This window comes from Aquarana catesbeiana, linkage group LG08 (assembly GCF_042186555.1).
Source record: "Aquarana catesbeiana isolate 2022-GZ linkage group LG08, ASM4218655v1, whole genome shotgun sequence".
Lineage (NCBI taxonomy): Eukaryota > Metazoa > Chordata > Amphibia > Anura > Ranidae > Aquarana > Aquarana catesbeiana.
In genome coordinates this window covers 170,747,827-170,773,539 of record NC_133331.1, presented here as the reverse complement: position 1 = coordinate 170,773,539, position 25,713 = coordinate 170,747,827, and the positions used below count along the sequence as shown (strand labels likewise).

The following is a 25,713-nucleotide window of genomic DNA, read 5'->3' as shown; positions in this document are numbered from 1 at the left end:
TTGCTCGTTTTCCTCTCCCCCACAGCTCTCTACTTCCCATTCCACAATCCAGAGCCATGCTACAACACTTACACCTGCAAGTATCACCAAGATAGCATTAGGTATTTACTGTCCAGATGCCAAGGATGGACTATGTTCTGCGCACAGGCAGCATACAATAGGCTAGAACCGTGATGCTGAATAAACAAAAATAAAGATTTTTCTTTTGGCGGTAGAGAGATACAATCTTGGTATTTGCAATAAGGGCCTTATGACACTTCTACTTGTATTGTGCTCTCCTTTACATATAATGCATTTTTAGTCCTCAGCTATTCCACAAAATCCACAAGTCTTTCCCATCAAAAATCATATTACACAGGCAATATGCAGACATAATAGGACTCTTCTCAGGAGCTTTAACTATTGTAAACAAGCTTGCCTAACGATTTTCTAAACGACTTCATTTAGGAACCCTAAGATTAAGTTCACCTTAAAACAATCTCTACTTGTTGGCTGAATATCTCTTTTTACATAGATAGTATGACCAAAATAATACAGCCAGCACTAGAGGGATTTTGGAGCAGAGTTTTAATTTCTCTTCTGTTACTTTTTATTTATCCATCCCAGCAAGGACTGTTCACAAAGCATTTGCGGTGTTTGTCAACTAATGGTCATTACTAAGCAATGCAGCTCAGGTATTTGCAGCATACACCTAAACTAATCAGGAAAGTGGCTAAATAGAATGCTGGACATACAGTCTGTGCCTGATTAGCAGGTTAGTGTCTCTACTAATGCCTTGAAGAATTTTCTAGTTTCTGTCTGACTGCTAATGCCTTAGATTGCTCTTCTGAATTGTTTGGACTGCGTTTGTGCTAAGCTTGACTGTGCTTATTCTGATCATCACTCTGTAACCTCTGCTGTTTTCAGTCATTTCCCCATTTAGCTGTCTGGAACTAGACTTTTTTTTTTAGGATCAGTCTCATCAGCTAGCTAACTCTACTATCCGCTGTTTGTTCTGACCATCTGTCCATGGACTTGCACCGCTCTAACATCTGCCCTGTCTTTTAGTCAGCTGTCGACCTTAGTGACACAGTGGGTTTGCTGAAATCTGTGGCATCTGCTTTAAGATATTTCCAACAACCATTTAACTCCTCATTTATGGGGTCCATGTGTTATGTGTTCAACCATGGCAGTCATTCAGTTATGGTTAAAACATTAACAACACAGGAAAGCAAAAAAATGTAAAAAAAGAGGGAAGGGGACAAATGAGTAAATTGAGAACATTTTAAGTCACACAAAAGTATTATAGGTACAAAATGCTGCTAAGGCGAGCTTAATCTACATTGTTCTCAGATAACATTGGGAAGTTGCTAGAGATCTGATTTACTTGTCTTTTACATGTACAGATTGGCAAAATATTTAAGAAGATCATTTATTTCAAGTTTAGTAAAGCAGTGTTCAGATACTTTTACCTTTTTAGTTTTTGTACCATATCTCTCACTGGACCTGTACCAGTGATGGCGAACCTTGGCACCCCAGATGTTTTGGAACTACATTTCCCATGATGCTTAACTACACTGCAGAGTACATGAGCATCATGGGAAGTGTAGTTCCGAAACATCTGGGGTGCCAAGGTTCGCCATCACTGACCTATACCAACCAGGTTGCTGTTTAGCTAGATCAGTGGCTGCTCAAATATACTAGTTCCTCCAAAGGGGAAGTAAAGTGTGAAAACTGGTCTTAAATCGATTTTGAGGTCCTTAGGCTGATACAATTTTAAATGAAATAAAACATTAATCAGTTGCCTTGGTTAATATGATTTTTTTATTCCATTTCTTAGTTTTTGACAAACATTTTTGCATACAACAAGCTAAAGCTTTAAAATCAGTTAAACACACTGGACAACAAAGATGTTGCTTCCTGAACACTTGGGTGTATCTTACAGATGTTTTGACTGCAAAAATACGCTTTCGACTACGAAAAATAACCTGTAATATACTCTATCACATAGCGTTTAATAGAAATCTGTTTTTTTAATTTTTTCTTGTGTATATATTTTAAGGTTACTTTTTGCTTGTGTTATAAAATGGTTTGTGTAGCTCATGCATGCCCAGACTTGAAGTCAGGGCACATTGCATAACATGTGTGGAACTGGCACTTTTTGGGCAAGCCTAAGCATGCTTAGACTGAATAGATGCTGTCTGGAAGGCTATAAAAACAGCTTGCATGCACAGATGCTGCTCATTTTGTTGATATCTATGTATTTTGATGCAATTGTTTCAAGGCATAGCATTATCTATGTACATGTAATTTACATAACAAGTAGGCAAGTTATAGACTTGCTATAGGACGATTGTTGACTGGCTACATTTGTGGTAAGTACCCATTTAAGCCTCAAAGATGCACCATGACTAAACTTGTCAAGAAAACATATGAACTGTACTTTGATTGTAAGGCCTCATGCACACTGGACATTTTTACAGCTGCTGTTTTTGGATTCAGACATTTTTTTTTTCTGCAGTCAATGAACTCCCCAGTTATGTTATCTATGTGTGCATGTGTCCATGCACACATAGGCTGTTATCAGCAGTTTTTGGCAGGGGCGTTTACTAGCTGGAAAAAACCCCAGAACTAGTGGGTTTTGAGAGGAGTTTTTCAGCTGTAAAAAATGCTCTAACTCTGAAAAAAGCTGGAAACAGCTTAAAAATGCCAAAAACACACTGAAAATTGCAGCTATTCAGTGTTTATTTGTGTTTTTGAGCCATAAGCCTTTATGGGACTATAGTTTTGCTAAAAAGCTGAAAAACACTACTACAAAAGCGCTGAAAAACTAATTATGATCAAGAAAAGACCTGGGCTCCTCACATTTGTTGTGCAAGATGTGATGTTGATCTTAGAGCGTGGCACAGGGGAACTCAAAAGCCAATGCTTTTTGCTGTTCTGATGATATAATGAAAACCAAATTATTATATGACAGACTTTTACTTCTGTCTGACTAATGTCACTGGTGTCTCTGCTAAAAAAGAGAAACCAATTGAATACCCCACTCTGCATTCAGCTATGAGACCAGTGGCACATGATAGCAATCTGTCAGTACTGAGGCCACCAGAGAAATAGAGCTTACAGGAAACAAACAAAGATACTGCAATGCACCAGCCCGACATTGACAGTGACAGCGATTGGGATTTTGAATTGTGTATATCTAGTAAGCCTCATCTCGTAACATAATCAGATTTGAAGGACCTGGTCGGAGACTTGGGTTTGTCAAAATCAAAAGCAGAACGACTGAGTTCAAGACCACAAGTATGGTGTTTGCTACCATAGGTATGAAACTTTCTGTCTTTCGAAGCCACCAAGATGATTTATTACATTTCTTTGCACAAGTTGACAACCTGATTTTCTGTACTGACATTGATGGTTTGTTAACAGCCTTGGATTGTGAGCATGACCCACTAGAATGGCATCTCTTTATTGATTAGTCAGTGTTAATCCTCAAGGCTGTCTTGTTACACAATGGCAATATACACCCTTCAATACCTATTGGATATGTTTCACAAATAGAAAATCATGGAACTGTTGTTGAAGCACATCCAGTACACCAAGTACAACTGCATTATCTGTGAAGATCTAAAGGTGATGGCTCTGCTGCTTGGAATGCAGCTTGGATATACCAAGTACTGTTGTTACATATACAAATTGGACAGTCATTCAAGAAAGCCACCTTACGTTAAAAAAAGAAACAGGCGCTTTGAAAGAATTTGGTTCCAGGACAGAAAAACATGGCACATGAACTACATGTTGACCTGGCAAAGATATTTTTGCCTCTGCTTCACATAAAACTCAGACTGATGAAAAATGTTATGAAATTGATGAAGGAAAGGTGAAGGTTTTTCGAGACAGATTGTTATTTGAGAAAGATGTTTTCCACAAAAACTGATGCTGAAATAAATGAAGGCATTTGGTGGTTCAGAATTCAGATACGTCACATGTGACAAGTAGTTTAAAGATCAGTTAGTGGAGCCAGCGAAAATAGCTTGGAAAGCATTTAAGGATGTTGTTGAGAAGGTTCTTGCCAATTACAGTGCACCAAACTACATTTCAGATGGTTGATACACTTCTTATAGCCAGGCCCCCCCGAGTCAGTACTTTGTAGAATCACCTTTCACTGCAATTAGAGCTGCAATTTTTTGGGGGGATATCTCAGCTTTGCATATCTAGGATGACATTTTTGCCCATTCTTCTTTGCAAAATAGCTCAAGCTCTGTCAGATTGGATGGAGAGCATCTGTTAACAGTAATTTTCAAGTCTTGCCAAAGATTCTCAATTGGATTTAGGTCTGGACTTTGACTGGGACATTCTAACACATGAATATGCTTTTATCTAAACCATTCCATTGTAGATCTTGTTGTATGTATAGGGACGTTGTCTTGCTGGTGGACCGTCAACCCAGTCTCAAGTCTTTTGTAGACTCTAACAGGTTTTCTTCTAATGCCGCGTACACACAACCGGACTTTCTGGGAAACTAGGTCCGACGTTCTTCCCGCCGGACTTCCTGCGGACTACCGCCGGAATTTCTGAACGGACGGACTTGCCTACACACGACCGGACTTTCCGGCAGACTAGGTCCGCCGGTCTTCCCGACGGACTTTCGCCGGAGTTACGGTGGACTTTCAGAATGAATGAACTTGCCCACACACGGCCAAGTCCGTTCATTTTGAACGTGACTCGGGTACGACGGGACTAGAAAAGGAAGTCAATCGCGACGCTTTTATTGGCGAGATTGACGCCTTGCAAGCCCCGTCGCGGGGCATACCAGGCCCTTAGGTCTGGTATGGATTTTAAGGGGAACCCCCTACGCCAAAAAATCGGCGTGGGGGTCCCCCCAAAATCCATACCAGACCCTTATCCAAGCACGCAGCCTGGCCAGTCAGGAAAGGGGGTGGGGACAAGCGAGCGCCCCCCTCCTGAACTGTACCAGGCCGCATGCCCTCAACATGGGGGGGTGGGTGCTTTGGGGGAGGGGGCGCCCTGTGGCCCCCCCACCCCAAAGCACCTTGTCCCCATGTTGATGAGGACAAGGGCCTCTTCCCGACAACCCTGGCCATTGGTTGTCAGGGTCTGCGGGTGGGGGGCTTATCGGAATCCGGGAGCCCCCTTTAATAAGGGGGCCCCCAGATCCCGGCCCCCCACCCTATGTGAATGAGTATGGGGTACATGGTACCCCTACCTATTCACCTAGGGAAAAAGTGTCAATAAAAAAAAACACACTGCACAGGTTTTTAAAGTAATTTATTAGACAGCTCCGGGGGTCCTCTTCCGGCTTCGGGGGTCTCTCCGGTTCTTCTCCGCGCTCTCCAGGTCTTCTGCTGGGCTCCTCCGCTATCTTCTGCTCTTTTGCTGCTCTTTTGCTAGCAGGGGCCCGGACTTCTGCCTTCTTCCTTCTTCTCTTCTTCTCTGCTTCTCTTCTTCTGATGTTGACACGACACTCTCTCTGGCTGGAATGCTCTCTGAGTGCTCCGATGTGACTTATATAGGCGGTGACCCCGCCCCCTTATGCCGTCACAGTCTCTGGGCATGCTGGGACTGTGACATTTTAGGGGGGCGTGGTCAACATCACCTGGTGACCCCACCCCCTTATGCCGTCACAGTCCCACCATGCCTATATAAGTCACATCGGAATGCTCAGAGAGCATTGCAGCCAGAGAGAGCGTCGTGTCAACATCGGAAGAAGAGAAGAAGGCAGAATGCAGAAGTCCAGGTTCCTGCTAGCAAAAGAGCGGCAAAAGAGCAGAAGATAGTGGAGGAGCCCGGGAGAAGACCCAGAGAGCGCGGAGAAGAACCGGAGAGACCCCCAAAGCCGGAAGAAGACCCCCAGAGCTGTCTAATAAATTACTTTACAAACCTGTGCAGTGTGGTTTTTTTTATTGACACTTTTCCCTAGGTGAATGGGTAGGGGTACCATGTACCCCATACTCATTCACATAGGGTGGGGGGCCGGGATCTGGGGGCCCCCAAGGGGGCTCCTGGATTCCAATAAGCCCCCCACCCGCAGACCCCGACAACCAACAGGAGGGGGGGCGCTCGCTCGTCCCCATCCCCTTTCCAGACCGGCCGGGCTGTGTACTCGGATAAGGGTCTGGTATGGATTTTGGGGGGACCCCCACACTGATTTTTCGGCATAGGGGGTTCCCCTTAAAATCCATACCAGACCTAAGGGCCTGGTATGCCCCGCGCTCGCCGCAATAGGAAAATAGTTTTTTCCTATTGCAGCGAGCGCGAGATGCAGCACCCTGCCCTTGCGTCGCATCTGGTCACTCGGACCAGCATACAGATGAACGGGCTTTCCAGCGGACTTACGACGGAAAGATTTGAAACATGCTTCATTTCTAGGTCCGGCGGACTTTTGGGGAAAAAAAGTCTGCGGGAGCCTACACACGATCGGATTGTGCGGCGGACTCTGGTCTGCCAAACCAAGTATGCCGTAAAGTCCGGTCGTGTGTACGAGGCATAAGATTTCCCTGTATTTGGCTCCATCCATCTTCCCATTAACTCTGACTAGCTTCCCCATCCCCACTGAAGAAAAGCATCCCCACAACATGATGCTGCCACCACCATTTTTCACGGTGAGGATGGTGTGTTCAGGGTGAAGCGCAGTGTTAGTTTTCTGCCACACAAAGTGTTTTGCTTTTAGGCCAAAAAGTTCAATTTTGGTCTCATCTAACTAGAGCACCTTCTTCCACATGAATGCTGTGTTCCCCACATGGCTTCTCGCAAACTGCAAACAGGACTTCTTATGACTTTCTTTCAACAATGACTTTCTTCTTGCCTCTCTTCCATAAAGGCTAGATTTGTGGAGCGCTCAAATAATAGTTGTCCTGTGGACAGATTTTCCCACCTGAGGTGTGGATCCCTGCAGCTCCTCCAGAGTTACCATGGGCCTCTTGGCTGCTTCTCTGATTAATGCTCTCCTTGCCAGGCCTGTCAGTTTAGGTGGACAACCATGTCTTGGTATGTTTGCAGTTGTGCCATACTCTTTCCATTTTCAGATGATGGATGGAACAGTGCTCCGTGAGAGGTTCAAAGCTTGGGATATTTTTTTATATAACCTAACCCTGCTTTAAACTTCTCCACAACTTTATCCCTGACCTGTCTGGTGTGTTCCTTGGCCTTAATGATGCTGTTTGTTCACTAAGGTTTTCTAACAAACCTCTGAAGCTGTATTTATACTGAGATTAAATTACACACAGGTGGACTCTATTTACTATTTAGGTGACTTCTGAAGGCAGTTGGTTCAACTAGAATTTAGTTAGGCATATAAGAGTAAAGGGGGCTGAATACAAATTCACGCCACACTTTTCAGATATTTATTTGTAAAAAAAATTGAAAACCATTTATCATTTTCCTTCCACTTCACAATTATGTACCACTTTGTGTTGGTCTATCACATAAATTCCCCACAAAATACATTTAAGTTTTTGGTTGTCCCCTGACAAAATTTCAAGGGGTATAAATACTTTTTCAAGGCTCTGTATGCATATGCAGAATTCCTTGGATTGGTTCGATTTATGAATTGCAATATTTTCCAGGTTTTGGTTATAGCTTCACTTTTTAAGAGGAGCTATAGACAAGTGTGGTTATACAACTGTGAACGGTTTGCTGACATGGACTAAGAAAAGCAACAGAAGCACTAAAATATTGGAGACATGCTGTTGCGAATTCACTCCATATACTGTAAGTCCAATAATGTGAGCTTTGGTGAAGGTGAGGATCAGACAAACTGAACTCTGATCTTTCTAGGAAAGATACGTATTTCTGATGTTTGTTGTTATTTATCTCCCCTAGATAGAATTTATTATTTCAGTATAGGGACACTTTTAACTCTAATTTGTTTAATTTTGAAGTGTAATAACTGGCGCAGGGCAGCTATACAGATGCAATGATTGACCCAGCTTACCATGATATAATTACTTAGCCGTTTTGTGCCAGTTTAATTGCAACTGCTTCTCTGTTCAACGTGGATCATAGATGTGTGCTTCCTAAACAGGCTGTCACTGTATGCTATCATACTGCAGGATGCGTTACTTGTGGGGCATCTCATTACTATTCAGTAAATACATTTCTCACTATGGGCTTTAATGAATTGCAACATCATCTTCAGGAGTCATTTTATAGAATAAACAACTAAGTCTTGCTTAGTTGTTTTATATTACTTGCTATGTTCCTCTATACAAATAAACCAACAGAACATTCCCTTGGATTTGCAGTAAATATGTAAAGTAATGGTCTCATTTTCACTGTGCTGTAAATTTTAGGACAACATAAATAGGAAATCAGATTTTTTTTTTAACCCTCTTTGAACATCTAAATTACTTGTCATAAAAACCTCAAGAAAAAAACCTCAAACAAAAAAGCTATCCTATACGATGTTTGTGGTTATAACAATAAGGACAGAGACATACTTGTAGCTGAGATATGTTTCAGGTGTTCATTATTTTCTGTGGCAATTTGCTGATTGCTACAGTTAGGCTGGCCATAGACGGGGAGAATTTCTTTCCTGCAACCATGGGTTGCAGGAAAGAAAAGCTCTTGATTCCCCCATCAACACAGACAGTATTGACAGGGGAATCCCTCCCTTGGTGCCATTGTATTTTCCCATTCTATACCAGCCACTAGCAATAATCGTATGTAAAATCCGGCGGGTTGGTTTTACCCAAGTTGATCTATTGATCAACTTGGGTGCAGTCAGCCTGCCCATACATGGTTTGAATTTTGGCTGGCTCCTGCTGAACTGGCCGAGATTCAAACCGTCTATAGCCAGCCTTACTGCAGTAGCAGGCTACAGTGCTATATAGCTATGACTTGCTGGTGTGTCATGCTCCTCAGCAGCTGTATTGAATACCATGAGTAGGCTGGCTAGCTTAACCCCCCTGGTGGTATGATTATTTCGGATTTTAGGTGCTGAAAGTGGTACAATTATTTTGCATGGAAATTTGGTGTTTTAAATCACTTAACACACTTAAATCTGTCCACCAAGAGTCTAGTAAATATCCTGGGTATGATGAAGTTTGAAACACAAAAACATAGATTATAATATAATAAATAAATATAAAAAAAATTAAAAATATAATAACAATAAAATAAATTTCCCCATGATTCACTATCGCTCAATTCTGCTAGTGTTCTAATTTACTATCGCTGTTTTCTAGCTGGTCTAAAGCCACTTTTGATGTAAAGGGACACTTTTTGGTTGCTATGGACAATCTCAAGTTTACAGGCAGAAAGAACAGTATATATCATATAAAACTGCATGCAGGGCACTGGACAAAGCACTGGGGACAAAAGGGATGTGAAATAATTTCATACAGTACTGTAATCTGTAAGATTACAGTACTGTATGTGTTATGATTTTTACTGTTTTTTTAATTTGTTGCCAGGCTCCGCCCCCGTGCGTCGCGACGCTCGCAGGGAACGGAGCCTGGCACAGAGAGGCTTCGGAGGAGGACAGAGCCCGCGGACACAGCGGGGGACATCGCAGGATCCTGGGGACAAGGTAAGTAACACCGCACCAGGATCCTGAGATGTAATCCCGAGTGTGGCTCGGGGTTACCACTAATGGTGCTGAAATTAAACCCCGAGCCACACTCTGGAAAACCGTCAGGGAGGCTACCACTCTGCAAAAAAGTTGCACTTGACTTCAATTCAACTTTTCTTTGCAACAAAACCATAAGTAATTCTGTAACTGCTACAGATTGTGTTTACAAATTGGCTCAAGTGAAATATACTTAAATGTGTATTTCCAGGGCTTTCCATAGAAATAGCTTTTAACAATATTGCAGAATCCAGATGCCCACATTTCTTCTGAATCCCTATAGTGTACTTGTGCTGGAACAATATAATATGTCAAGTACACCTTTCCTAAACTTTTTTCTTTAGTCTAAGATAGAACGACTGTCAGATTCATTTTCATTGTTTGTCCTGGTGACCATTGTCTCCAGTGGTAAATACAACATTTTTGAGTTGTCGCAGAAGCAGGAGGCTAAGGTAAACCTTTTGTTACTGACATCCATCTTGGTCACTAGGGATGAGCAGAATGTACTTGAGTTAGGTTTGAGGCGAGTTTGGGGAACATTTCTAAAGTTCGGGTGCCAAATCGGACCCCCATTGAAGCCAAATGTTAGAAAAAAAACTGTTAATGATTCTTTTCTATTTTAAAAGGCAAGAGATTGTCAACAAATGACATAGGGTTTGGTCACTACCCCGGGGAGCATATACCAAAGCAATTAAAAAAAGATTTTTATTTTTGGAAATTTTATTTATAAAAATATTCAATTCCAGTGCTTGCGTGCAGAGGCGAGCACATACTTAGGTCGTGCATGCATATGTAAATGGTGTTCGCACCACACATGTGAGGTATCTCTGCAAATGTTATAGCAAGAGCAATAATTCTAGCTCTAGACCTCCTTTGTAATTCTAAACTGGTAACCCATAAAATGTTTTAAATCATTGCCTATGGAGATTTTTAGGTATCGTAGTTTGTCGCAAATCCACGAGCATGCGCAATTTTAAAGCATGAAAGGTTCATCTTTAATATTTTACCAAAACATTGCGTTATATACTGTGAGGTTTTTTTGGAGTATATTTCATTAAAGTGTATTAAAAAAATATTATAAGTCGCTGCCCAAATACCATGTGACATAAAAATTTGCAACAACCACCATTTTATTCTCGAGGGCCTTTGCTAAATAAACACAGATACTGTTCTAGTGCCTGGTACCCCACTGCCACTCTGCTTACTATATGATGCCCAAAAGCCAACAAGCTGCATGCAAAGGACCGGCCCAGCTGCATGTGGCCTGCATGTTGGGCACCAGGGCTCTAACTACTACTTTTGCTGAACAGCTTGGTCTGCTGAAAAATAAGACTTACTGGGTGAATCACCAGGTGAAAATAAAGGAAGCCTAAAATCTAAAACTAATGCAGCCACCACATCTAAGAACTGATAAGCTGCAAAATGTTAAATGTTGCTTTTGAGTTCAATACCGCTTCAATTATAAACAATTACTTATTTCAGGGAAATTAAAGAATCATTTTGAGATCCTTTTGCTGCTTTAGGCCTGATTCGCACAAGGGCAATTTCAGATGCGACTTGAGTCACACATAATTGCATGACAATACAATTCACTTTGTGTTCAATGGTGCCTGTTCACATCAATGCAGCACAGCAGTGTGATTTTGGAAAATGGTTCTGTGCTACACTGGGGCAATTCCAGCACGATTTTGGCCTCATAGAGTATGCAAGCCAAATCCAAAATGCAATCAAGTTGCACTACATAATTGCACCGGAAAACTGATCAAATCCCAGTCACAGTAGTGTGAACCTAGCCTTATGTCCCGTACACACGGTCGGACTTTGTTCGGACATTCCGACAACAAAATCCTAGGATTTTTTCCGATGGATGTTGGCTCAAACTTGTCTTGCATACACACGGTCACACAAAGTTGTCGGAAAATCCGATTGTTCTGAACGCGGTGATGTAAAACACGTGCATCGGGACTATAAACGGGGCAGTGGCCAATAGCTTTCATCTCTTTATTTATTCTGAGCATGCGTGGCACTTTGTCCGTCGGATTTGTGTACACACGATCGAAAATCCGTTGTCGGAAAATTTTATATCCTGCTCTCAAACTTTGTGTGTCGGAAAATCCGATGGAAAATGTGTGATGGAGCCTACACATGGTCGGAATTTCCGACAACAAGGTCCTATCACACATTTTCCATCGGAAAATCCGACCGTGTGTACGGGGCATTAGAGCAATCAAGCAAAGAAATTCCTGGTCTCTAATATATACCTACTGTTTTCTCTTTTAGTATCAACAAACCTTCTTTTTGAGAGGGTTTGTTTGTGAATATAAAGGGGATACATACAGTCTTTTAACTGGAGGTTTCAAGCCAAAAAAATCCTTTTAACCGGTTCTGGACTTTGACGTCCTAGACACACCCGAAAAACTCCTGCGAAGTACTTGAGGCTGGGTTCACACTGATGTGAATTAGATGCGGGTTTGTACGTATGACAGGAGTCTGTGACTGGCTCTCAATGGAGCCAGTTCACACAGCTCGGTGGCGGCTGCGGTCTGAATTGCAAAAGGTCCCTGTGCGTCTTCTGGTCCATTTCAGGTGCGAATTCAGGCAAGAATTCGGACCTGATTTGCACATGAATTGGTGTACAGGGACGCACCGGACCCCCTGCTGTGAGCCGTGGCCGCAGCTACTGTGAACCCAGCCTTAGGCTTGTCTACCACGACCAGGCAGATTTCTGCACCCTCCCTAGTTGAGTACCATGTGTGCCACCATGTGTCCTGCTCTGAGAAAGCAGAGCTTCTAATCCTTCAGCTTCCTCAAAAAGACAGTAATCCGAAGAGAGAGAACTGCAGCTGCATTCAAGTCTGCACAAAACAATCTCCTGATTAACTCTTATATGCTGTTATTTGGCCTATCTTACATTGTTTGGCACGTTCAGTTTGTATTTATCCTTTATAGGCTCTATTTACCTTGTTCACTCTTTAGCTTGTTTTTACTTTTTTTTCTATTTGCCTCTTGTTCTTGTACTAATGAACCCCATCATTGCTCCATCTGTCAAAAAAAAGTTTTTTTTTTAATAGAATATGTTTGGTTTATTGTTGGCCTTTTGTTGTGTGTGTGTTTTTTTTGTTTTGTTTTTTGCCTAATAACTCATTATCCACATATTGACTCCTTCTTACTCCATCTATTTAAACAAATAGTTTTTTTTTTAAATAGTTGTAATTGAATTGATACATTTAGGTTATTATTGGCTTTTAAAAAATTAGATTGACAATGGTAAAGCAGCTGTACATGGCAGAACAAGCATATGCAATTTTAGAGGAGAGCAGCAGTGAGGAGGAATCTGTAAATGAATAGCTGCCTAGGGATGATTCTGCAACACTACCTGAGAGATCCTCCAGCTTAGAAGAAGAAGAGTCCACACAGGGCCAAGGCTAACAAGCGGACATGGTCATTCGGCGCCATACCTGCTATCAGGAGTGATAGCCATTCTAGGAATGAAGGGCCCTCAGTTCGGAAAGCCCAGGCTGGCAGTCGAAGCAGAACGAAGGAGCACAATACCTAATGTCAGCAGTGACAGTGAACCTGAGAACGAGGAGTCATTAGCCATGGGCATGCAGCCAAGCGACCAAGTGTAGCTCAAAGGGAGGAAGGACCCTATAAAACTGCATTTTCACAGTGAACATTTCCAACAATGCAAACTCATAATTTCCCTGCTCCTTTTACAGCAAATAGTGGCATAATGATGGATGCAGAAAATCTATATCTTCTCAAATATATCATGAATTATATCATATTCAAACCCTTTACTCCAAATTTCTATATGGCATTTATAAATTGGTACTACCCTGTTACAATATGTTAACTCTGCTGTAAGTATCACATACATCTTTTAAATACTTCACTGCAATAGGGTCCGAAATGGGCACATTTATAATCTGTCAGCAGTTACTTGGCTTTCTGGTTTCAATCAGTGTAAAGTCACCATATGCACTTCAGTATCAGCATTACATTGAACTTTTTGAGCTCCAGTGTGTTTAAACAAAACATGCCTTCGATGAGGCTAAATAGTGATTGCCATAAATGAAATCGGAGCAAATGTGTCCATATGTTTGGTATTTTGTATAAAGGAAAGCATTCTCCACTTGAAAGATAACTAGAAATGCTTATCCACACCACTCAGGGCAAACAAGAAGTTCATTTTAATTTAACCTTTCAATCTCCTCAGCAGCTTTTACATTTCCTTTCTTTCACTCCCTTGCCCAAGTCTCTGGGGTCATAACATATACATGAATATGGAATCACCTTGTAATAGTACATATTAGGCCAACAGACCTTTGTCTCCTGGTGTTGAATGAAATGAAAGGGTTAGGAAACTATTGAACAAAGTTTTGGGGTTCAACTAAACAAAGCATGAAGAAGAGGTCTGCATTTTTTAAACAGTACCTCAATCTCGCTTGGTAATAACTTCCTATAGCCTTCTGTACATTAGCATTCATGTTGAGAGGAAGTGGAAGAACTATGAGTTTAACAATTGAGCTTGATGAAATGTGACGAGAGGTGAGTTGAAATGGAGAAAGGTAAATGGCATGGATTTGGATTGTGTCTGGATCAGAAATCTTGCTCTATGGAAGTATACCTTTTTGAAGGTAAAAATAATCTACGCACATTTATTTCAAATTTGTATTTAGTTCATTGCCTACACCTACATAAGTTTAAAGATTTAGGCAGCTCCCAAAACTATTCAATAAAAAATGTTTTTTTTTGTTCAGAGCACAAAACTTTTTTAAGGAAAAAAAAGGATGCTTTCCAAAAGATCAAACTAAAAATACTGTCATTTAAGGCTGCACTTTTCTCAGATAAAGCATGAGCAGGGTGTTTTAAATCCACATTGTTAGTCAACCGTTCTTTATACAAACCATGCCAAGTACAAAGACAAAGGCCATTAACCAAATTCCACAGTGGTTAGTCACCTGATTCATAGCTAATGAAACCTGACCAGGAACCTTGCCAACCAAGAAATGAATTCATGGCTTATAACAAGGTCATAAGCCAAGCTTTTCTTGATTCCAGTATACATAGTTTTATGATCCTGGCACCTTTCAAACTGTTAAGACACAATTGTAAAATGGTCCATACTGATCTGGAACATTTTTAATATTCATAAATTTGTATTTGCATACATATTTTACCTTTCAACAACCTCGAAGGAAACCGCCTAGGTTAAAGAAATTATTTAAAAGGGTAAAGGTACCATTATCCCAAATATCAAGTTCAAAAAAGAGGAAGGGGGAGGGGGACGGCCGCAGTTAGCTGCTCCTGTCAGCCAATGTCTCCACCCCCCGACAGGGAAAAAAAGGGGGACTATTGCGGTACTTAGTATAAATATGTACTAAACAAAACAAAGGGGTAGAGAAGGGAATAGCAGGTTTTATAAAATTTCAATTTTAATAGAAACAGTATTTTAAAACAATATATTATAGTACCACATACAGTTGCGATTTGAAACAATGACAATACATACAACCATATGGATTACACCCAAATTTTGATGGTAGGTTAATATATAGCTTGATTTCTCGACCGGTTTCGCGGTTCTCACCGCTTCCTCAGGAGAGCCATATCTATGGTGTAACATAGAATAGTTGTAACACATACAAATAACTCAACAATTGTATAATAAGGTTATTGTCGCAGCAGATTGGTAAAATACATCCAACAATTACATACAGGTTGTAAACAATAAGGACAAGCTCACCCATTCAGGAATCTCTGTGGGTATGTAAGGCCACAGAGAATTCCTGAATGGGTGAGCTTGTCCTTATTGTTTACAACCTGTATGTAATTGTTGGATGTATTTTACCAATCTGCTGCGACAATAACCTTATTATACAATTGTTGAGTTATTTGTATGTGTTACAACTATTCTATGTTACACCATAGATATGGCTCTCCTGAGGAAGCGGTGAGAACCGCGAAACCGGTCGAGAAATCAAGCTATATATTTACCTACCATCAAAATTTGGGTGTAATCCATATGGTTGTATGTATTGTCATTGTTTCAAATCGCAACTGTATGTGGTACTATAATATATTGTTTTAAAATACTGTTTCTATTAAAATTGAAATTTTATAAAACCTGCTATTCCCTTCTCTACCCCTTTGTTTTGTTTAGTACATATTTATACTAAGTACCGCAATAGTCCCCCTCTTTTTCCCTGTCGGGGGGTGGAGACATTGGCTGACAGGAGCAGCTAACTGCGGCCGTCCCCCTCCCCCTTCCTCTTTTTTGAACTTTCAACAACCTCAAATGCTACCAGTATTGTACCAGAAATTGGAAGGATTTAACCACTTCAGCCCTGGAATGACCTCATTTTGGAAAGTAGACACCCAAAGGAATTTACTGAGAGGCTTGTTGAGCACATTAAATATTTTATTTTTTTTGTCACAACTGATTGAAAAATGACAAAAAAAAATAGAAATAACATTTTTTACACAAAGTTGTCACTGAAATGATATATTGCTCAAACATGCCATGGGCATATGTGAAATTGCACCCCAAAATGCATTCTGCTGCTTCTCTTGAGTACGGGGATACCACATGTGTGGGACTTTTTGGCAGTCTAGCCATGTACAGGATCCCAAAACCAATCACCGCCTTCAGGCTTTCTAAGGGCGTACATTTTTGATTTCACTCATCACTACCTATCACAGTTTGGGAGGCCATGAAATGCCCAGATAGCACCCCCCAAATGATCCCATTTTGAAAAAATAAACACCCCAAGCTATTTGCTGAGAGGCATTTTGAGTATTTTGCAGATCTCGCTTTTTGTCACAAAGTTTTGAAAATTGAAAAAAGAAAAAAAAAATTCCTTTTATTTCTTCAATTTCCAAAACAAATGAGAGCTGCAAAATACTCATCATGCCTCTTAGCAAATACCTCGGGGAGTCTAGTTTTCAAAATGGGGTCATTTGGGTGGGGGGGGTTGTGCTATCTTGACATTTCAGGGCCTCTGAATAGGCCCCGAAATGTGATAGGTAGTGAGGAGTGAAATCACCATTTTACGCCCTTAGAAAGCCTGAAGGCGGTGCTTGGTTTTTGGGGTCCTGTACGCAGCTAGGCTCCCAAAAAGTCCCACACATGTGGTATCCCCATACTCAGGAGAAGCTGCAGAATGTATTTTGGGGTGTAATTTCACATATTCCCATAGCATGTTTGAGCAGTATATCATTTAGTGACAACTTTGTGGAAAAAAAAAAATTGTAATTTTCCCGAAACTTGGAACAAAATATAAAATATTCCATGCACTCAACATGCCTCGAGAGAAAAGGGAAAAAAGGGACGCACCAGCCTTGTGCATTACCTTTTAAAATTATTTATTGAATAAAATTATAAAAAAGAAACAACTCAGAAGCAATTGTAGAGGAAGGCACAACGTGAAAGTGCACCAACTGACAGCATGCAACCTAGGATGAGCGATACCCTCCAAGGGTCGTGGAGGAACGCACAAGCATCACTACCAGCTAATGCGTTTCGAAGGGGACACCCCTTTTTCATCAGAGCAGAGAGACTGCTAAGCTCTGATGAAGAAGGGGTGTCCCCTTCAAAACGCGTCAGCCGATAGTGATGCTTGTGCGTTCCTCCACGACCCTTGAAAGGTATCGCTCATCCTAGGTTGCATGCTGTTGGTGCACTTTCACGTTGTGCCTTCCTCTACAATTGCTTGTGAGTTGTTTCTTTTTATCATTTCATTCAATAAATAATTTTAAAAAGGTAATGCACAAGGCTGGTGCGCCCCTTTTTTCCCTTTTCTCTCGTTGTTTACTAGGATACCCCGTCCTTGAGGGCAGCAAGGCCTGTGTTGTTGTACTATTCGTATGGTGATCCACTTGTGCGCAGGAGTCGTTTTTTCTTCTTTTTGCTATTCACTCAACATGCCTATCAGCAAATAGCTTGGGGTGTCTACTTTCCAAAAAGGGCTCATTTGGAAGAACTTTCCTGGTATTTTATGCCAAACATTAGAAGCTTATGCCTCACATAACCCACTCTTCATAACCCACTCTTCACTTAAAGACAAAGACCTTCCTGACACTTTTTGTTTACATGAAAACATTTTTTTTTTTGCTAGATAATTACTTTGAAGCCTAAACATTACATATATTTTTTTTGATCTGACGTTCGCGGTGATACGTCACATGCATTGTGCAACTGCTGTTTACATATGACATGACACTGATGCTTGCGTTCGCCTTTGTGCGTGAGCACGAAGGGACAGGGGTGCTTCTTTTTTTTTTCTTTTTTTTTTAAATTGGGTCTATTAGACTCTATCTCTCCACTGCCCTCAAAGCATCTGACTACACCAAGATCTGTGTGATAAGATTCTTTCCCAATTTCCCAATGTCGCTGTTTATATCCAGAGAAACGGAAGTCATGAACTGCTCGTAGCCTCCGGTTTCTTAGGCCATAGAGATGATTGGAGCCATTCTGGTCATCGATCAGCTCTATGGTCAGCTGGCGAAACCAACGGCTGCATTCTCAGGTTCTCCAGTGGGACAGGAGAGCCTGAGTAAATCATGGAAGAAGGCGGGAAGGGGGGACATTCCCTCCCACTGCTTGTAAAAGCAGTCTAGCTACTAATTAGCCGCTAGGATTGCTTTTACATGAAATCTGACTGCTGGCTAATAAGAACGATACCAAGATGATACCTAAAACCTGCTGGTATCACTCTGGTATAATCACTCAAAGTCCAGCAACATACCAGTACGTTGCTGGTCCTTGTTGGGCATATATTGTAATGTTCTTTTTTTCAGCCTGTGGGCTGCATGAAAAAAGAGATTGATTGGTGGGTATGCCCACCATTAGAATACTGCCCTGCATCCACCCACTTCTGATTGGCATACATGCACCGTTTTTTGCTCAGAGCCTTGCTGACAACAACACACTCAAAGATATGCAGTATATCCAGTAATATCTAGTGCGGAAGGGCCAAGTCAGCAAGTAAAGATATTGTCCACACAGACTGGGACTACGAAGGTGTCATTCCATGTATTCAGCCCCCCTGTCTTCTCTCCCGTTTTTCTGGCTCGGAGTTCAGGACACAGAATTACTCCCATCAAGGAGCGGTTGAGGTATCCATTCATCTGAAACCAGTGGACATCACCTGATAACCTGGAGAACAGACACCCCCCCGACCATCATTCCACATCTCCAACAGGGCTTGATTTTAAGCCTCTTGAGGTAAGGGTATTAGGAGCACATACACAGGGGAAACGAGTCATATTGCTGCATTTAACTTCAATTTAAAGAAAAGTCAGAAATCACCATCACTGCAGTCACTTCACATAGCTGATTGATCGCATCATTGGATTCACTGTCCATTATCTGGCCGGAGGATAGGGGCCATTGTCTCTTGTTTGCTTTTATTATTTAATTTTACCACTATTGGACACTTGGAACTTATTGCTGTACACAGACCATGTGACACAGTTAACATTCATGTATGAGTATTTTATGTGCTTGCGCGAAATCCTATTTAATTATTTAAAACCTAACTGATGTCACCTGCCGTGTGATCAGGAGTTAAACCTTTATTAGGTAATATACGCCGGGTACCCTGACGCTATGAAAAACAAACTAACTATCCAACGTCACCCATGACACTAATACGGTGATCACTGGTGACAGGGGGTGATCAAGAGGTTAAACCTTTATTAGGGGGGGTTCCCTAAAGTTACCTGGGCCTACTACTAAGTACCCTAATGCTGATTAGTGTCACAAATGACACCAGTACAGTGATCAGTGAAAAATCTGAAAACTGCACTTGGTGACATTGTGACAGGGAGTGAAGGAGTTAACTGCGGGGGTTATGGGGGGGGGTGAAAAGTGTGCCTACGTGTACTGGTGTTAGTGTAGTGTTGGTGCAGTTCGGTTAGATGTCCTCTCCTCTCTCTGGAACCGAAAAGAATTCCGTGAGGGGAGATGACATCACTTCCCCTGCCTGTGTTTACACTTACAGACAGGGGAAGCCTTTCATTCGTCAGAACCGATCAGCAGGTCCAGGCCAGAAATCATTGGCCTGAACCTGAAGATTGATCAGTTCTGTAACAAAGTCGATCGTCGGGGGCGCGAGCGCCGTACAGGTACGGCGATTCGTGCAGCAGTGCCATTCTGCCACCATATATCGGTGTGAGCCGGTCGGGAACCGGTTAAAGCATAAACATTTCAATCATACATTTGGGTTGATTTACTAAAACTGGAGAGTGGAAAATCTGGTGCAGCTGTGGTAGCCTATCAGCTTCTAACTTCTGCTTGTTCGATTATGCTTTGACAAAGGAATTGAAGTGGATTGGTTTCTTTGCAGAGCTGCACCAGATTTTGCACCCCCAGGTTTAGTAAATCAACCCCATTAGCCCCACCTAAACTACTACAACACACAATGACAAATAGGGTTGGCACATAAAAAACCCCATTATTACACTGGATTTACTGTAACCCCAATATTCATATCTAATTGTTTGTTTTAATCTTCCAGTAAAATATGTTGATACAGAAATTTTGATGTAGTTTTCACAACATTTTCAGAATGCATGTGGCTAAATTACATAACTGTCCATCACCCATGTGCTGAGTCATTTGTATTTGTGAGTGCTTTGTCTTTTAAAGTATATCTGTTAATTCTGTGGAAAGCTTTGCCATGATAAAGCTGACACAGTGAAAGTGTTGTCGCCTCAGCATCAACTGTTCAGGACTGGACTACAGCTTTACATTTCAATGTAACTTCTGCTGGCACAGAATCCTGCCTTTATTGTACAGTACTGAACCCCTCTATTATTTCTACCTCCTACTCTGTCAATGGTTGTTAAGGAAGCAGCAGGATCCCGCTGCATTCTTAGCAACCAGTCATGTCACCCTGCCCCATTCATTTACTGGCCTCTACTCCATGAACATATAAATAAAGGGGCAGGGATAGTACCGACATCAAGACCAAATATGGCCACATGACCATATTTGGTCAATGTCCTCACCCAAGAGACCCACCCCTTTGTTACATTTCAGTCACATTGATCTGCATTACAGGACGACATGATTGGATGATGTACTTGCATTGTGGGACAAAAAAGCAAAAAGGCACCTATTTTGTTTCTGAGCCATATTAGAAGTACAAATAGCATACACATATGCAGTATTGCTGAGATTGTCAGGACTGGAGCAGGAGAACTTATTTTGGGTTATTCTTTATTGGTTAATTTATAGTAATAGCAAGAAATATACAGCTAGATTAAAAAAAAAACATATATATATATATATATATATATATATATATATATATATATATATATATATATATATATATATATATATTTTTTTTTTTTTTTTTTTGCCAGTTTTCCTTTTGATAATAAAACACAAGATATCTATTACCATTTACCACTAAATGAAAGCCCAATTTAAACTGAAAATAACAGGGTATAACTTACCTACATACACTAAGTAGCTGCGATAATGAGTACAGTTTTACTAACGCATATCAAAGTTGTAAAACTGTGTTTTTGAGGCATTGAGATTTGTTTCACCCTTCACCATTAGGCGATAATAAGGGACTTGTCAAAACTTTTGTGTCTTTATTTTCACTTTTTTGTGTGAATGAGTAGGGGTACTATGTACCTCTGCACCCCTTACTTAGTCACTTGGGGGATGGGTGGGAGTTTTCTACATTTTTTTTTGCTTTGGTACATTACCCAGGGCTACAGACCGTCATGACATTTTTTTTTTACAATCCCTTGCCTATTAGTCTAGAAAAAGGCCATTATTGGTTTTTAAAATTTGGCTCACATTGACTTCAGTGGTGTTCGGATTCTGCACCCAAACATCAGCAAAATTCACTGAAATCCCCTCAAATTGAACAATGGTACATTGAGCTTATTCTTACTGATGATACTACTCACTACCATAGGAACTCATGGGAACTGAATTTTTTACTGCATGGAAGCCAACACAACTAAATACATGCCCCAGAAGAAGAGCAAAAGAATGCCTATGCAGTGTTCCCTGCCAGCAGAAATTTGAGAGCAGTTTTTGGGCTGCAGAAAGGTATATTCTTTGTATGGCATATTGGGTTTGCATCTACAGTATTTTAAATATTTGTGCATGCGACTGCCTGGCCGCCCATGATCTCGAAACAGGAGTAAGCCATAGCCTGTGTGGTGGTTGAGCATAGATGGTACTAGTCATCCCAGACCTATCAGTGGTGAAGGCATTAAGTGGAGTCTTACCACAGTCATTTGAATATGTCTAACTAATCCTGGCAGTTTTTGCAGGATGAAGGTTTTAAGTATAGGTAAATAATCATTGCCAATGACCATTATGAATTACGTAAAGAAGAATTCCAGCTTAACCTTAACTACTCTTATAAATGTACACCCACCTCCTAACAACTATGTTTACTAAACTGTATAAAAAAGTATATACTTACCTATTTTCAGGCCGCATCACGTGATCCCCTCTGTGTCAGCCAATGGTTGCTACAGGGGAGAGGAAAGAGCAGTGGTGGCTGGTGCTCAAAATCTTTGGGGAGCACAAACAAACTGAAAAATGTAACTGTTAGTAATGCAGGACTGTAAATAGCCATTTATCCAGTGATTATGTATTATTACTGCTAGATATAACTGTGCTCATCAATTGCAGCCTCACTGTGCTCATCAATTGCAGCCTCACTGTGCTCAATTGCAACCTCACTGTGCCCATCAAAATGTAGCCTCACTGGGCCCATCAATTAAAGCCTCGCTGTGCCCATCTAATGCAGCCTCACTGTGCTCATCAAATGCAGCCTCACTGTGCCCGTCAAATGCCGCCTCACTGTGCCCACCAAATGCAGCCTCACTGGGCCCATCAAATGCAGCCTCACTGTGCCCATCAAAATGCAGCCTCACTGTGCCCATCAAATGCAGCCTCACTGTGCCTGTCAAATGCCGTCTCACTGTGCCTGTCAAATGCCGTCTCACTGTGCCCGTCAAATGTAGCCTCTCTGTGCCTGTCAAATGTAACATCTCTGTGCCTGTCAAATGTAGCCTCACTGTGCCCATTAAATGCAGCCTTACTGTGCCCATCAACTGCAGCCTCACTGTGCCCATCATATGCAGCCTCATTTTGCTCATCAATTGTAGCCTCACTGTGACCATCACAGTAGGCCAATCACATCCACATTTCAAGTTAAAGAAAATAAAACCACTTAACATAAGGTGCCCCCATCAGCATCCCCTTTACATCAGGTATCCCCATCGGCATCCCCTTTAATATCAGGTGTCCTCACCAGACTCCCCTTTACATCAGGTGTCCCCATCAGAGTCTCCCTATACATCAGGTGTCCCCATCAGATTCCCCCTTTACATCAGGTGTCCCCATCAGAGTCCCCCTTTACATCAGGTGTCCCCATCAGAGTCCCCTTTACATCAGGTGTCCCCAATCAGAGTCCCCCTTTACATCAGGTGTCCCCATCAGAGTCCCCTATACATTAGGTGTCCCCATCAAAGTCCCCCTTTACATCAGTTGTCCCCATCAGAGTCTCCCTTTACATCAGGTGTCCCCTTCAGAGTCTCCCTATACATCAGGTGTCCCCATCAGATTCCCCCTTTACATCAGGTGTCCCCATCAGAGTCCCCCTTTACATCAGGTGTCCCCATCAGAGTCCCCCTTTACATCAGGTGTCCCCAATCAGAGTCCACCTATACATCAGGTGTCCCCATCAAAGTCCCCCTTTACATCAGGTGTCCCCATCAGAGTCTCCCTTTACATCAGGTGTCCCCATCAGAGTCTCCCTTTACATCAGGTGTCCCCATCAGAGTTCCCCTTTACATCAGGTGTCCCCATCAGAGTCCCCCTTTACATCAGGTGTCTCCATCAAAGTCCCCCTTTACATCAGGTGTCCCCATCAGAGTCCCCCTTTACATCATGCGTCCCCATCAGAGTCCCCCTTTACATCAAGCATATCCATCAGAGTCCCCCTTTACATCAGGTGTCCTCCTTTACATCAGGTGTCACCCCTCTCCCCCCCTCGTACTCTCAGCTCTCACAGCAAGTCACCTTCCATTTACCTTCAGGCCAGCCAGGATGAGTCACTCAAGAAATCAGAAGTGACGTAGCAGGACCCGCCAATCACTAACCACAACAGGAAATAATGCTACAGTGGGAGTGTTCTTGGCGCGGAATGCCCCGAGGACATTTCTAAAGAAAGCCAAAAGATCTTCTTGTTTGCAATCATGTGATTGCAATCACTTCATGCTTCCCATAGCACCTGTGTGTCTGGCTTACACTTAAAGGGCCATTCTTTATTTATTTTGATGAGTAGCTCTGGGAGGGCTGCACCCCCTATTGAGGAGCTGCCGCTGGGAAAGAGTGGTCTGACAATAGCTGCTGGTGATGCCACCCACAGGCTTCAATAGCCCTTACCTTGTCGGCGGTCCCTCCTCTCCCCTGCAGCCACGTTGGCTGCCACAGGGGAGTGAGATGAAGTGACCGGACTGGACTGGTGCAACCTGAAAATAACAGGTTAATAAACATAGGTGTTAGGAGGGAGGAAGGGACAGTTTTTGGAGTAGTTAGGGTTAAGCTGGAAATTCCACTTTAAAGTGATTATAAAGCCCATTATTTATTTATTTTAGTTAAAATAAAAAAATGGTTATATTTACCTGTTCTGTGCAATCGTATTGCACAGAGCAGTCACTTAACTCCTCTTCTGGAGTCCCCTCTTCTCCTCCTTGTCCCCCTTCAGCAAGCCAGGTGCTGAGGGTGCACCCATGTGGGAACATTCCCAAGCTGGGCTGTGTACATCCATAGAAACACACAGCATGGCTTGGCCATGTCCCCTGCTCTCTCCTCACAAGTTTTGACAGACAGCAGAAAGACCGTATGGCTACCGCTGCCCTCAGAATCTCCTGAGAGAACAGGAAGTGCAGAGAGATGAGTTGCAGCCGGGACATCTCTAGATTGTTAGAGTAGACAGGCAAGTGGCACAACAAGTGGTGAAATGCTTTTTACCCTTATGCATTTTTTAATTTTAGAACCACTTTAATAACTTCAATATATCCAGTAAGTAAAAATAACATTAAACGCTGGCTTTGCTACAATAACTTTTGACAATTAATTTATTTCTTTGGCCTATATAATGGAATCATGCAACTGAAATGTAAACTTTAAACTGGCATTGTAATTTTTGTATCCATTTATAATGTGGTGATTGCTACAGTTTTACAGAAGCTACTATTGCTCATAATAACATGGCTGTGTTTAATATCAATGATTTTTCACATGCCTTTTTGACCGTGCTATGTGAACAGAGCTGCAGAAATACACTATATTATCAAATAGGGATGAGCCGAACACCCCCCTGTTCGGTTCGCACCAGAACATGCGAACAGGAAAAAAATTTGTTCGAACACGCGAACGCCGTTAAAGTCTATGGGACACGAACATGAATAATCAAAAGTGCTAATTTTAAAGGCTAATATGCAAGTTATTGTCATAAAAAGTGTTTGGGGACCCGGGTCCTCCCCCAGGGGACATGAATCAATGCAAAAAAAAGTTTTAAAAACGGCCGTTTTTTCAGGAGCAGTGATTTTAATAATGCTTAAAGTCAAACAATAAAAGTGTAATATCCCTTTAAATTTCATACCTGGGGGGTGTCTATAGTATGCCTGTAAAGGGGCGCATGTTTCCTGTGTTTAGAACAGTCTGACAGCAAAATGACATTTTGAAGGAAAAAACACATTTAAAACTACCGCGGCTATTGCATTGCCGACAATACACATAGAAGTTCATTGATAAAAACGGCATGGGAATTCCCCACAGGGCAACCCCGAACCAAAATTAAAAAAAAAAAATGATGTGGGAGTCCCCCTAAATTCCATACAAGGCCCTTCAGGTCTGGTATGGATATTAAGGGGAACCCCAGCCAAAATTTAAAAAAAAAATTGACGTGGGGTTCCCCCTAAATTCCATACCAGACCCTTCAGGTCTGGTATGGATTTTAAGGGGAACCCCGCGCCAAAAAAAAAAAAAAAAAAACGGCATGGGGTCCCCCTAAAAATCCATACCAGACCCTTATCCGAGCACGCAACCTGGCAGGCCGCAGGAAAAGAGGGGGGGACGAGAGTGCGCC

At 41.9% G+C, this 25,713-nt stretch overlaps 1 protein-coding gene across 1 annotated transcript in view; it reads left to right on the top strand.

Annotated features, from left to right (window-relative positions):
- The window catches only part of CDH23 (cadherin related 23), a 1,935,615-nt gene that overhangs the window by 465,490 nt on the left and 1,444,412 nt on the right, over positions 1-25,713 (top strand). The gene's annotated exons all lie outside the window — the stretch shown is intronic.